The 12,486-nt window shown below is 38.2% G+C and overlaps 1 pseudogene; it reads right to left on the minus strand.

Annotated features, from left to right (window-relative positions):
* Positions 1–9,951: 9,951 nt before the first annotated feature.
* LOC103086551 (transmembrane emp24 domain-containing protein 2 pseudogene) lies at positions 9,952–10,544 on the minus strand (annotated as a pseudogene).
* Between the last annotated feature and the right edge of the window lie 1,942 nt (positions 10,545–12,486).

The following is a 12,486-nucleotide window of genomic DNA, read 5'->3' on the forward strand; positions in this document are numbered from 1 at the left end:
TCCCTCTCTCTCTCCCTCTTTCTTTCCTTCTTTCTTCCTTCCCTCCTTACTTTTCAGCAAAGCAACATACCAGAAAAGACAGTTCCTATTCTGCTCTTAACTGTGACACCTATCACTGCAGCAGCCATTTTGTGACTGAGAGTGTCATGGTCACACTGATGATAAACACACTAATGATGTCAGAGCAGAGAGAAAGAGCTTGGATCCAAACTAATATTGTTGACTCCATTTGTTTGCTAAACTTTTATACATATAAGAAACACCTATGATACCAATTTTAAGAGTACAAATTTTGGGGTCTTACCCTAAGCCCCAGAAACAGAGTATCCAAGACAAGATGCTGGAAACTGTGATTTTTAAGCACTGAGTCTTAACATCAGGGAAATTTAAAAATACTTCTTTAGTCTATCTTCAGTTTAGTTTCCTATTACTTCATCTAATACTATTTCTATTACTTCATTTCATATCCTACCTGATATAAAAATTTATTCAATTACATTGTTAGGGTACCAATATTGGACTATTGTAAAATTTCAGTGAGGAAAGCTCCTTGGAGTTGTAAATAGGTTTAATAATCCTTCACATTCCATCTGTGCTTAAGGGACGTCCCCCTTCCCAAGCTTCCCTATTCCTGTAATTCTTGGTTGTTTTCAGTGGGCAAAGACATCAAGGAATGTTTAAGGCAACCTTAAAAGGTAAAATCAATCATACACTCTTTTGCACTAATAGACACTCATCTAGTAGCATGCAAGCAAATTATAAAGTGAAATGCAGTTTAACCAAGCAACACCTTAACTGGGCTCATAAAGGCACCAAACTAGCTGCCTTGTCTGGATTTGATTTGCTTTCATTTTAGGATATAGTATCACCCTTTGTATCTGTTATGGGCTGAGTTATCTCTCCAAAATTTGTATGTTGAAGTCTTAATCCCCAGTACCTCAGAATGTGACTGAATTTGGTTTAAGGTCTTGAAAGAGGTAATTAAATTAAAGTGAGGTATATGGATAGGCCTTAATCCAATATGATGGGTGCCTTTGTGAGAAGAGGAGATTAGGATACAGACACACACAGAGGGAAGACCACGTGAAGACATGGAGAAGACAGCCATCTACAAGCCCAAGGAGAGATGTTTTCAGAAGAAATCAACCCTGCCAACACCTTGATCTTGGACTTCTAGTATCCAGAACTGTGTGGAAAAAAAATGTCTATTGTTTAAGCCACCCAATCAGTGGTACTTTGTATGACAGCGCTAGTAAACTAATACAGTGCCTTTTATACGTGAATCTTTGCAACTTACCTCTCTACCTGCTCTGATGTCTTCTGAATCATGGGCAAAGCCTGCACCTTAGTTGTCAGTCTTGCCAATGACTGAGTCTATATTAGGATTCTGCTTCTGCCAAAACCAGCCATTCTCGGTTCTAGCATTGCAATCCGAGAAAAAGACTACACTATTTTGTAGTATACTCTTTCTTTTTAACTTTAAACTATTTGAGGGTAGAGGTAGTCTTCCCACTTGTGCATCAAAATCAATTTATGCTTGTCTGTTTTTCTCTCCACTGGGTGTGTCTTGAGGATAAAACTGTCTTGCTCAGTTTTATTATTCTAGCACCTATCACAGTGACTAGTACATAATAGGTTTGCCAAAAATGCATGTTAAAAAATGAACAGTGAATGAGTGAATGAATGAATGAAACACAAGTAACATGAAGTCCAGAGAAACAGTACACTGCTATGCACCAACCAGGCATTTGATAAATATGCCAACTAGCTGACTAGCGAACAGAGCAACTCTATAAAGATAACAAATTGCATCACTTTTCCCCAGCTAGATTGATTACACGTATTACCGTGGCTATTTCTTCCTTGCAACATTTTTCATTATAGGGAATATTAATGAGTTAACAAGAATTCTATCTCTGTTTATCTTCTTTCCCATTTTAACAAGTAATTCTGATGCTAATTGACAAATCTCTAGATTTATAATAACCTGACCACCATGAAAATAGCAGTGTGGTGCAACATTTTAAAAATTTTCTGTGCAAAAGTAATTATTGAAATTCCTTGGTAAAAATTTGAAAACATATCAATAACAAATACTAACCATCTCCAGGTAGGAAGATTTTCCAGGGTTTTCAGGTCACAACTTTTTTTTTTTCTTTTTTTTTTTCTTTTGCAGTACGCAGGCCTCCCACTGTTGTGGCCTCTCCCGTTGCGGAGCACAGGCTCCGGACATGCAGGCTCAGCGGCCATGGCATGGCGGCCCAGCCACTACGCGGCATGTGGGATCTTCCCGGACCAGGGAACGAACCCGTGTCCCCTGCATCGGCAGGCGGACTCAACCACTGCGCCACCAGGGAAGCCCCTCAGGTCACAACTTTTTAATCAATTAATCAATATATATTTATTTAGCCTCTAAAATGTTCAATGTACTATGCTAGGCATCAGTGGGGACAGAAAATAATATGTAAATTTCTTCTTTCTTACCTCAGAGTACTTATATTTGACTGTGTTGAAAAAATATATACAGGTGAAAAGTTTATATGTCAGAATAACACTACAGGTAATGTGAATGTAAAATAATTTATGTGTAATTTAATATGTAATAAACTTGATAAAAATAATTTATATGATGTAGAATTTCCTGCAATAAGTTTCATTTTGGAGAATATATATGAAATGTATTTTTGTGTATATGCATGTGTGCATAAGAAATATTGCAGGGAGTAATGAATATCAGTCTAGGAAGATAAATACCAAGATGTAACAGTAATTGTTTTTGGGTGGTAAGGTTCTGAAATGTCTGCTTACTATATTGTGTGAATTTTTACAGTTATGCATACAATAGCTTTGTGTAATTAAAAATATGAGGCTGTGAATAGCAACTACCAAATGGGGGGGAATATAAAGAGTAAAAGCAAAGACTTCTAAAGAAGAGGAGATAACTGCAGCTGGAATATTCAGGAAAAGCATTGTGGAGAAGGTTGGACATGAGCTAGGCTTTGAAGGATGGGTAGAACTGGGGTTATGGAAGGTCCTGGAGGACACTCATATTTGCACATAAACAGTACCTTTAAGTCAACACAAAGTAACCCCACACACTGACCACCGCAAGAGTGATCCATAGGCCCCTCAAAAGCTGTTGACCCTGATATTCCAGAACAGCTCATTTATTCCTTGCCTTTTTTTCTATTGCCATCTGGCCTCAGAATCTCAGTCTTGTCTCATATTTGTAAGTCTAGGACTGGTCTTTGGACTTGGCCTTGAAATTGATTTTTCCTCTTTGGCTTCTGCCCTTTCTCAAGGACCCTGACACAAATGATCCTCTCTCAACCCACTTTAAGTAGCATACCTCACTATAACCAGCCCCAGGACCCATCCCTCTGTCCTGGCACTAGCTAGCCCCTCAGTGCGGTGTGTTTAGTCCTCATCAACCCCAGAGGAGAACATGTTTGACTCCAGACACAGGAAATGGAATGACAAAGTGTGTAATGTACAAAGCATGTTTAGAGGCCAATGTTCAGAGTTCAGAAGGAGGGTTCATCTAGGGTAAGTGAGGACAAAGCTGGGTAACATTGAGAAAGACCTTGAAGGTAAGTGTATTAGTTTCTTATTGTTGCTCTAACAAATTATCACAAACATAATAGCTTAAAATAACAAAGCAACATAAATTTATACGAGTGGGCTAAAATCAAGGTATTGGCAAGGTTGTATTCCTTCTGGAAGTAGCAAAGAAGAATCTGCTTCTTTGCCTTAAGCTTCTAGACGCTGCCCACATTCCTTGACTCATAGCCCCTTCTACCTTCAAAGCCTGCAATGGCCAGTTGAGTCTTTCTCACATTAACTGACTCTGACTTTTCTTCTACCTCTCTTTCCACTTTTAAGGACACTTGTGATTACATTGGGCCCACCCAGATAATCCAGGAGAGCCTCTCTTTCATAAAGTCAGCTGATATTAACAACCTTAATTCCACCTGCTACCTTAATTCCTCTTTGCCATGTAATGTAACATATTCACAGTTTCTGAGCATTAGGATGTGGACATCTTTAAGAGGGCATTATTCTGCCTGTCACAGATAGATTAAAGATTTGAATTTTGTACTCTAGATAATGGGGACATTTTGAGAGTTCTTAACAAGTTACAATGTAAAAGGAAGATTAAGATGCATAAAATCGCTTGGCTCGTTTATTACCAGAAAATTGTTATTTCCCCCTTAAATGATTAAATTCTAGATCATATCATCAGGAGATCCATGTCCACTTTTTGCAACTCCATTTTCACAAAGGGAAACAGGATCATAGAGATCTAAAAGTGGCAAGTTACATACTACTTTGATCAAAAATTAAACCAGCAGAATTATCTGATGAGGTGAATTCCTCCCAGGCTCAAATATTCTGTGTGCACAATGATGCTTTCATTGTCGCAGATGGCAGTAGATTTGACTCAACCAATCTCAATTCTCCATCATACTATGTCTCTCTACCTTCCTATGACTTTCTGCCACTCCCCCAAAATTAATTTCAGACAGGCCTTTGTGCTTTGGCTGACATTCAAAACTGTCACCTCCATACACACATTAACTCCAAGGCCTCTGTCATCTCTCACATTAAAATTCTATCACTAGGAGTCAGCACAGCTTGACTCAGCAAGCTAAGGGGCTGGTCTGAGCAAGATACAGTGACAGCAGGCTTCTCCTGTGACAACTTCGGTCAATTTGACAGCAATAAGACACTCTCCTTAGAACCAGTTGCAGCTCTTGTTGACCCAAGTGGGAAGGTCATCTTTCTGAGCAATTCTCTCCCCTTCCCATGAGAAAGAAAGGCCAAGGGTTACAAGACTTAGGTTGTGAATATTTTATGGTTAAATGACCACAACAGTGAGGAACAATTAGTAAATTCCACAACCTAGGTTTATATTCTAATTGTGAAGTATAGCTGTTTGCTAGCTTAAGAGGGACTCTTTAAAATGACAGCTCAAGAAATATACCCACAATGTGGGTAATAGGCAATTGGCAATTCTGTGTAGAACCCTGATATGGAAAATTATTTTGAAATCACCAAGTCTTCCTCAGTTTCAACTAATGATCAGAGAGGTAAAATTTCCAATGGCCACACTATTGATTACCACCAAGGCAATTCACCGTCTCCCTATCTTCCCCATGCCTGTCCGTTCTTGTGTGGTCTCTCATTTGGGTGTGTTGTGCAGCTAATACCACGATCTGGGTTTGGAGACAAAAAAATTCATGAGGAGCACAGTTTAAGGATTCATTCACTCAGCTTTTTGGACTAAGTTAAATTACACACAAACACATGAAAAATGACAAACAATAAAGCATTCACTTCAAAGGTCACTTCCTCTATGAAGTCTTCTTTGGCCTCTCCCCAACTCCCGGGAAAATCGAGTGTCTCACTCCTATATTCCCCCACTGTGGTCTTTTTTCTTAATTCAATTTAATTTTATAATATGTAAAATTGCATTATTTAGGGCTTCCCTAAACAATGTAATGGCTGGGATTTTATTCTTAAGTGACTGTCACGACTGTAACATCAGTGTCTATCATTTGGGAGAGAAGTAACAGTGAATGGCTACAGCAGACATGCCATCGGGCTTAGAGTCAGTGGTACAATAGAATGGAGTTTTGCCCCTTTCAGAAATGAGTCTGAGCTTGGGGGGTGCCACTTAAAATACTGAGCTTGTTTCATTCTCTGTAAAATTTTGTATGAAGCACACTTCACCAAAGGTTTGTGTAGATTAAATGAGATCTTTAAAAAGAAGCTCTACAACTTTATTCCCCATTTGTAATGATTACACACCATCTAATTTTTCATGTAATGGGCATGCTACTTTTTAAAATAAAGTGTGGGCTATTTGGAGCTCTTCTGCCTGACGTAATGCTCTTCAACCACAAGAGCACATCACTTGTAAAAACAGTCCCCATAGCTGTCTCTAGCTGCTTTTTAACTTAATTTTATCTTTAATAGAGATTTTGAGCAGAACATATCATATCACCAAATCACTACTGGAGGGGAGATTGGGATAGAGGGTACAGTGTCATGGAGAAGGAACTGTGAAGTAAACAGAAGAAAATCATCAAGTTCAAAGACTGTTATCCCAGACCTGATCTTCTCCAGACACTATTCACAGCCATCTCAGATTTCCGGGACTTCATACCACTGAAGCTGCTCTTGGAATGTCAGATTCTATCTGAAACTTGGTGTCTCTATTTGGCCAGTCTCAGCAAGAGACTGGCCAAATATTCAAATAAGCAGTGTTTAGGAGAAACTTCATTGTAAGAAAGATGACAGAGGGGTAGACTTAGGTGACTCCATTCCAACAAGACATATCTGTGCTGTCATATGGCAGCCAGTTGCCAAGCGAGGGTCACCATAAAAGCAATAAAAGAAGTGAGAAGGCTTCTTTTCTTTGATAATAACAGCTAATATTTCTAGAGCGCTTCAGAATTCACAGAGAAATTCATGTACATTAATTTATTTGAGCCTTTCTGCAATTCTGAATATGTTATTTTCCCCATGTTGTAGGTGAAGAAATAGAAGTTCAGAAAGATTTAGGGCTTTAATGAAGCTCATACAGCCCTTAAGCAACAGAACTGGGATTCAAATGCAGCTATGTTTATGCCAAATTTGAGGCTTTAGACTCAGAGCTGCAGGGACAGGAAATCGCAGACCTGTCTGGTGATGTTTATTGCTCTCTGACCCACTGTGCACCCTTTTCCCTTTAGGTTTTGTGCTCTGCTGTGTCCCTTGCCTGAACCTCCCTATCTAACCCCTCTGGCTTATATGAAGCTTAACTAGGCCAAGTCCACTTTTTAAAAATAATTACAAGACAATTTTTTAGAGAAGTTTAGCTTTTCAGAAAAATTGATCAGAAAGTACAGAGAGCTCCCACGTAACCCCTCTCCCATCCCCCCTTGAACACCATTTCCCCTATTATTTATGTCTTTATTGTGTGGTACATTTGTTTCAACTGATGAACCAGTATTGATACATTATTATTAACTGAAGTCTACAGTTTACAACAGTGTTCATTCTGTGCTGAACATTCTGTAGATCTTAACAAATGTATGTGTGCATCATTACTGTATCACAGAGAATAGTTTCAGTGCCTAAAAGTCCCCTGTGTTCCACTTATCTGACTCTCCCCCCCTCCTCCAGTATTCCTTGCAGCCACTGATTTTTTTTACTGCTTCCACAGTTTTGCCTTTTCCAGAATGTCATAGAGTTGGAATCATACAGTATGTAGCCTTTTCAGATAGGCTTATTTCACTTAGAAATATATATTTGAAGTTCCTTCATGTCTTTTCATGGCTTGATAGCCCACTCTTTTTTAGCACTGAATAATATTTCATTGTATCACAGTCTGCTTATCTACTCATCTATTGAAAGACATCTTGATCACTTCAAGTTTTATCAATTATGAATAAAGTTGCTATAAACATATGTGGATATACATAAGTTTTCAACTCCTTTGTGTATACCAAGAAGCACGTATGTTTGATCATATGGTAAGACCATGTTTAGTTTTGTGAAAAACTGCCAAACTGTCTTCCAAAGTGGTTGCACCATCTTTCATTCTCCCCAGAAATGAATGAGAGTTCCTGTTGCTCCATATCCTCACCAGAATTTGGTAATTTCACTGTTTTCAATTTGACTTTTCTAAGAGGTGTGTAGTAATATCTTATTATTATATTTATTTGCATTTCCCTAATGACATATGATGTTGAGCAGTTTTTCATTTGCTTATTTGCCATTGTATATTTTTGGTGAGGTGTCTATTCATATCTTTTACCCACTAAAAAAAACAACAACTGGTTGTTTGCTTTCTTATTAGGGAGAAAGCACTTTTTCTTTGAAATTTACTATGACCATGCCAGCGTTCATGAGTCTTACCTCTCTGAATACCTGCAGCTCACATTATCTGTATACTAATTCTTTCTCAGCTATTATGACTTCCACTAACACTTTACTTTCCATGTCTGGTACAGCCTCCCTAACTTGCTGATAAGCTTCTTCAAGGAAGGAATCAGTGTTGTATATCCCTGAACCACCCATAATATCTAACAACATGTTTTGTGCATAGTAGGCATTCAGAACAACATGTACAGTAGTTCAGTTAAAACCAAGACTATGTTTTTAACCAAATTAGGATGGAACTAAGTAGAGTAGATGAGGTATCAGGATATCTGTATGCTAGTTATTAATCTTAGAGGCAATTACTTCCTGGGCTTCAGTTTCTTTGTTGTGAAACATCTGGTATAAAGGGCAAACACTCTATGGCTACGAAATCACTTTGGATGTTTATGAAAGGAGAACTTACTTCTACCACCTGAAAATGTTATATCATTATCACCCTATCCCCAACTTGGAAGAAGGCAAAAGCAAGATTAAAGCTTGTGCCTAACTGCAGTCAAGGACCTTTAGTTTGTAGGAGTTAGAACTTTAAATAATCCAGCAACCACTGAATTAACAGAAGTCTTAATTGGGCAGAATATCTTGTCTTTAATAGAGGCTAATAGAGAATGCAAGGTTGAAAGCAACACTGTAGACACATAACAGAAGACTCAAATAGAGTCCACTTTGAGATTGCACCAAGCCCAAGCACACAATAATTCTATTTATTCATTCCACTGATTCATTCATTCATTTACTTATTCATTCCATTTTTTCTATAACTGAAAAGTGTTAAACTCAGGACTCTTTGTATTGAAGCAGGGTATGTGCATGTGAAAAATGAAAACTGCCAGGGTGTGCAAATAAGGCTTTGTTAGGTTGTGAGATGATCCTCAGTCAATAGATTCCAGATGTGTAAGCATGTCTTTGTAATTTCTTCTGGTGAGGAAGGATTCTGGTAATCAAGACAAGACCTGAGAGAACAGTACAGCTAAGACAGAGGCTGTGTCAAGGAACTTTTCTGTTACTGGTTAATTACATTGTTCAAGGGGCTTATTTTATTAGACTGTTTAATATACCCAAGACTTTAGATAGTTGTGAGTTATAAAATACAGGGATAGGGAGAGAGGGAAAGAGTAGACAAAAATGAAAAACAAAGCAACAAATTCCAAGTGGTACAAAACTTCTTAAATCTTACAAATTTGTTTCAACACGTGAAATAAATTGGTAGGTAGCTTTGGCAAATCTCTTGTGTGTGGAAAGGCTGCCAGAATGAATTATTGTTCTGTCTAAACTCCTCCATTAGCTGTTTGGTTGTGGTTACACCTTTGTACATGCTGAATCTCTGAGCTCTCCTCTGGATAAGAGAGCTAATAAATAGTCTCCTACACTATGAAGTGTTACTGAGAGAAATCAAATATTATTTATGTTTAACCATGTTAATTCAGTCAAGGTATATAAAAATATGAGCCATTTTCTGTATCAACACCGGAAATTGGTCTTGGAATAGGGAGGAAATCTTATTAAGCATCAGTTTGTTTATAAGGTTAACTTTAGAAATTCAAACATACTATAAAAGCAGATGCTTCTCATTTAAGTTTTATTAAAGGAATTACAAATGATTTATTCAACTTTTTAAAAAATGTGTCATTTTATGTTAATATTCTGATTATGTTCCTACACCAAGTGAATGAAAAATGTTAACTTTATTTCCAGGGTAATCGTGACATATTTAATTTAGAAGAAATGTGTTAAAGATAAAACCATAATAATTCTGGGAGGCATAAATAGCACTAAAATAACTGATACATTTATTTAATAGCCCCTAAAATCAACAATTTTTCAGACATTTGGTGCATTGCAGGCATGCAGACATCTGCATTCTGAATTTCAAGTGAGTCTCCTTGATGTCCAAAATTAGGTAGATGCAATGTGCCTTCGTTAGTTTCTTTTTCTTTCTTTCTTTTTTGTTTTTTTGACATTACTATAACCAAGATGTTTGGTAAACAGGGAATTATGAGTTTGGGATCATCAGAATAAGGTTTTTTAAACAACTTTCCGGACTACAAAAAATCTCTTCAGGTAGTAGATCCATCCCAATGTCATGGCATCTAGAACAAGAGCTTCAAAGAAGGACCAAAGGACCAGTCTGCTGTTTGTGCTGTCATTGATTTCTCTGTGTATCTCTCCCAAACTTCCACGTATTCCTGTTCATGCTTTCCAGCTGTCATCACCACTGTGAGCTCATTAATCATTTCTTCTAGCTTGTTCTGGTGAGCTTCTGTTTCCATGTCCTTTTGGAGCCTCCCCAATATCAATGGTGAACTCCACTATCTTTGGAGTTATGTTGGACATTCTATTGCTAAAGCAAAACTTATATGCTGCTGCTCCATCCATGTGAGCAGCAAATGTGTATTTCCCACTGGACTCCTGGTCTCCTTTATAAATTCCTTTATTATCAGGCCCTGTAATCTCCACGTCAATGTCCAGGCAGCCAGCCTCAGCCACCTCAAAGATGAGGCCCATCTTGCTGCCCGAGGTGACCTGCTCAGAGAAGCACTCCTGGGCATGTGCATCAATGCTGACACATCGATTCTGACAAAGTAGCCCGAGGCAGCGGCCAGGAGGGTGGCCAGGATTCATTAGTTTCTATGGGCTCTCAAAATAAGATTATTTGTATTTTGTTTTCCTCATAGTTTATCTACATGATAAATGTTGATAGTACAGAGACTGCTTAATTTTTATTTATTTATTTATTTATTTATTTATTGGCCATGTGGCTTGTGGGGTCTCAGTTCCCCGACCAGGGATGAACTCATGGCCCCTGCAATAGGAGGGCAGAGTCCTAACAACTGGGCCACCAGGGAATTCCCTGTACAGAGACTGTTTTACATTTAACATTTCTTCTCAAGTAAATATAGTTAGAATGGCCCTTGATGCTAGAAGACACAGATGACCCTGTGCATTATTCAGCTTTTCTCAAGTTAAACAACCCACAGATTTCAGTGGCTTACAACAACAAAGTCTTATTCCTCACTCACATTACATATTGGTGACTGTTGTGCTTCTCCTCCCTGTGTCTTCTTTATCCTAGAATCTGGAGTAAGAGAAAAGTCCCTCTCTACTCAAGGCAGAGGAAAAGAACAAGAAGGCCGGCCAAAACTCTGTGATGACAGCTCAAAACACATTTCCTTGGCCCAGCCTGATCTTAAACCAGATCCTTTGACCAAGCCTGATGTCCGGGAAGGTAAATTCCTGGCCATTCCACGCCCCCCCCCCCACTCCCCTACCCTCCAATAAGCCTACTAGAGGAATGGGGGAAAGGAGTAATTGAGGACAATAATACAATCTGCCATACCATGACTCACATTTTTTTTAGAAAGATATGTATCTCTTGATATGGGAGAGATTATACTTGGTCTATGTTGAACAAAATTTATGAAATTGTAGGCAATTATGATAGATTTCTTTCTTTTTTCCCTCCCTCCTTTTTTTCTTCTCTCCACCCCCCCAAATTCTTTCTAAATGTTCAAGTACCCAGGAATTGCTCCAAATGATTCACTCTTTGTTCTGGAATCTAGGTAAGGCTGTGCTCACCTAAGGGTAGCTGAAGTTGAAAAAAGCTATGTGGTATTGAGTGAGAGATAGGAGGAGATTATCAGTTTGAATATATATTTATCACAGAATTACAATCCCCTATATCTGTAAATATAGAACGAATCCAAGATATCAGTGGGTTGATCAACACTTTTCACATTTAATGTTTACAGGAATTGCCTGGGGATCATATTACACAGATTCTGATTGAGTGGATATAGGGTGAAGCCAAGAATTGTACATTTTCTTATAAGTTTCCAGGTAATGCTGCTTCTGCTGGCCCAGGGACCTCACATTCAGTAGCAGTGGACAAGATAACTCCTGAACTTCTTTCAAACTCTGATCCTCTGAATTTACTTCAATTAGTTTCCCACACCCATGTGGCTTAAATAAAGGTAAATAGTGTGCATAACTTAGGGTGGTTAAACTTTTATTAAATTGCTTCTTCATAGGAGGGAGAGAGTTTTACCCATTTTTTTGTGTCCTTTATAACCAACAGTACTATGCCATATGGATAACAGAAACTACACAACAGTTTGGATAAATGAACGCTAAGCATAGTTAGAGGAGAAGTGGATGTCAGAATGGAACTATGGGGCCTTTATGAATACCAAAGTAAACCTCCTTCCAGAAGAGAGCCCTGTTCCCTTTATAGACCCCATGATCATTGGGATAGTATGTTTTTTGCTAAACCGTTACTTATACTTCAACACACATCCCTGCCTCAGGGACTTCCCATGATTAAGATTTAGCATCTCAATCTTAGGAATGAGCTTCATTTACGAAGGAAAGCAAGGCCATTCAATTTCAATTAACTGCACAGTTCTTGTGTAAGAAAAACAACCTTACACTTTTAGACTATTTAAAGAAATGCAAAGTCCCCACCCTTAATTTTTCATAAAACAGAGTTGTCCTGACAGGACTTTCCTGTTCTTTTGAGTCAATAAAGCCCAAAGAGTTTAAAAATAGATGATGGTTTTACAT

The sequence above is a fragment of the Lipotes vexillifer genome, unplaced genomic scaffold (assembly GCF_000442215.2).
Source record: "Lipotes vexillifer unplaced genomic scaffold, Lipotes_vexillifer_v1.1 scaffold1048, whole genome shotgun sequence".
In the NCBI taxonomy this organism is placed as follows: Eukaryota; Metazoa; Chordata; class Mammalia; order Artiodactyla; family Lipotidae; genus Lipotes; species Lipotes vexillifer.